The sequence below is a fragment of the Macadamia integrifolia genome, chromosome 12 (genome assembly GCF_013358625.1).
Source record: "Macadamia integrifolia cultivar HAES 741 chromosome 12, SCU_Mint_v3, whole genome shotgun sequence".
Classification (NCBI taxonomy): domain Eukaryota; kingdom Viridiplantae; phylum Streptophyta; class Magnoliopsida; order Proteales; family Proteaceae; genus Macadamia; species Macadamia integrifolia.
The window spans coordinates 21877088-21880180 of NC_056568.1; positions in this window are offsets into that span (position 1 = coordinate 21877088).

Genomic DNA, 3093 nt, shown 5'->3' on the forward strand with positions numbered 1-3093 from the left:
TCTTCTATAAGCTTCCACTTTACCTGCATAGAAACACACATCATCAATAAGACATCCAAAAGCAGTACAACACCAATTTGATGAGAGTAACATAACCCAAAGACTATGGCTGCATTTGGTTTGAATTCTAGTTCCCAATTCTGGCCAATCTCAGAATTGCAATTCCGGCTCCAAATCTAAAAATCGAAGAAATGCATTTGGATGCACTAGTTGCAAACTTCAATTATGATACCTAGAATTTGAGAATTATGTTTGTTGGCATAATTCTGCCACTAAGAAATTCTCAACAGCTGATATGGTATATGAGCTCATACCATAGAACTATGTCAATAAGCATTGTTAATGAGCACAAATAGCTCGTTAACTCGGAAAATAACATTGTTCATATTAGACTATTAGTTCATGCAATACAACCGGATATGTTCATATAAACCATTCCAATCCATCATACTTTCTTCATATACATAGGTTAATGAGTCTCTATCCCTGACTTGAGCAGTATTAGTCACGAACAAACCCCCCTCCACTTCAATATGGACTCCATCCCGGTCTGATATCTATGCATATTAGATGTTACAAAACAAGAAAAGTCTGGCGGTACAGATTTTACAACAAAGCATATATAGTCAAGGCTAAGAATCCTTCCTATGAACTTAAAAACATTGCCCTCAGAGCTTGTAGGTCTAATTTTCACCTTAGCATAGTCGTCACGACATTAAGGTGACCAAAGGTGTTGGAGGGGGCTCAGACACAAGATGACACCAACAAGGCACCTCCGCAATCAAGGCTATCAAGGCACATATACACCTTGACAACTATGCACCCTAGGCTCAGAAACATATATAAGCCTTATTTTACTACTACTTTAGGGAAGATCCCAACTGGTACTACACGCATATTACAATAGAACCAATATAATGCCTAATTATCACAAGGCTAGAGGGCAACTACAAGGAGATAAATGGGTGGGTTGGTTCAGTTTGATAATTCTTATCTACGAAATCCTTTCTTCTTTTCCTAACTCTATAAGTTGAGTTTCTGAAAGGCATTCTTGTGTTGTCATTATTAGCCACAAAACTCATGGTTAATGTCGCTGTGTATAGAGCACACAACACACAGAGCATGACATAGTGGTGCCCTCTTGGGATTCCCTACTAATTCTGTTTTGTTACAATGATTTCACGAACAAAGTCTTTCTTTCAATTGTAGATCCCCAAAAGTTTATATTTTGAAACCATGGAGTTGTAGCTGATATAGAAACTGGTCTGGAGTTTTGCAACAAAGAAATTAAGTTAAGGGATAGTTCCTTCTATGGAGTTTTAGTTGATATAGAAGATTCAGAGTTTGGGAAGTTGAGCAATGCCATCAAGAGCCTTCCAATTATTGCATTGCTTCCCAAGTGGAAGTATTGTAGACTCAAAATTCCAATGATTGCTGATTTGAGAGTTGCTCCGATTCATGATAAGCTCCAAGAAAGTCGTTTGCGATGGCATGGCCATATTCAACAAAAGGCCTTGGGATGCACCCGTAAGGAGGAGTGATTTGATTCATATTGAAGGAACTAAAAGAGTTAGGTGCAAGCCAAAAAATACCATATAGAAGAAGCATTGAGGAAAGACATGCATAATTTAGGTCTCCTCCCAAGTATGACCTCGAATAGAGCTGATTGGAGGGTAAGGATCTATATAGCCGACCCTATTTAGGTGGGATTTTTCTGAGTTGTGTTGTTGTGTTCCTCCTCTTTAACTTCACTTTTACTATTATTTCCTGTCTTTGCTTGGATCCACGTAGCTGACCCCATTTAGTTGGGATAGAGCTGAGTGGCTGTTGTTGTTGAGGGGGGGGGGAGTGTAGCAATGAAGTGCACTAAACACCTCATGTAAATGACCCCAAAGAAATAAAAGGAATCAAACTCAGAACCACACAATTTCTGAGACAAAGGTTAAGGTTTGTGGAGTTGCATTTAAACATATTTATTGTAGTGTTATAATCTAGAGACCCACGTACGCATCATTGAATTAAGTTGCACTTATATGGCATTATTAGCAGTTACTACTACGCGTACATTATGTCCCCACTTAGGCATTTATGCCTCCCCACACCCTTTATAATTATAACAACTCTAAGAAAAGGCTATCATGCCTTGATCCCTGGCTATCATTGCCTTGATGCCTTCTTCTATTATAGCCCTTCCCAATCAACATTAATGGAGACTGTTGAGCCCTCAACGCGATCTATCCTTAAGTACCCTATTTTAGTGTTTTAGAGAGAGAGAGAGAGAGAGAGAGAGAGAGAGAGAGGTTGAATGCTCATGGGATTTGTATCTCCTTGTGCATGCGTATCTCCACATGGAGCTGTGATAGCTTTCCCTTCACATCATCATGAAGAATGATGGTTGGGTTAAACATATATTATATGGTATAAAAAGTTTGAAATTTCTACCAATGGGGTTGGTAGCCTAGTGGTGAAAATGCTCTCAATCCATCGCCACTCGGGTTGGTTGGTTGTGGGTTTGAGTCTTGGCATGTTCATTATCGTTCATTGGTCCTGCGGAAGCGTTGCTTGTCATACAAAGGCTTATCCTAGGATTATGATCACTACCATGGAGCATCCTTTCTAGTTAGAAAAAAAAAAAGATCGAAATTCTTTAAGCTCTTTAAAGAGTGGAAAAGACAGTAGGAATGATGGAAAGAAATAGCAGTGTAGTTGACTTACGACCCATGCACGGTGCACAATAAAGTCTTCTTCTTTACTTTTGCTCCTTTTGGCCCTTTTTCTTACTTCCTCTCTTTCTAAAAGGATAGAAGAAGTAAGTATCAACAGCTATATAAACCTATATAGGGCAATGTTTTTATGTTAGGGAGTGATCATATAGTAGTTTGATCGTCAAGGATTCTTAGCCTTGAATATAAAGGGAGTGATCATTCTAAAACTGTATGTCATATACAAGTTTGAGAGTGTTATGTAGTTACAAAACTAAAGACAGGTTGATTCAAGGCCAATCACAAAACATGGGACGTGACATCAGGTTCTCCACCTCTCTGGAGTCGCTCCATACTTCCAAAATACTTGAGTCATGATCCCTTGCTAGCT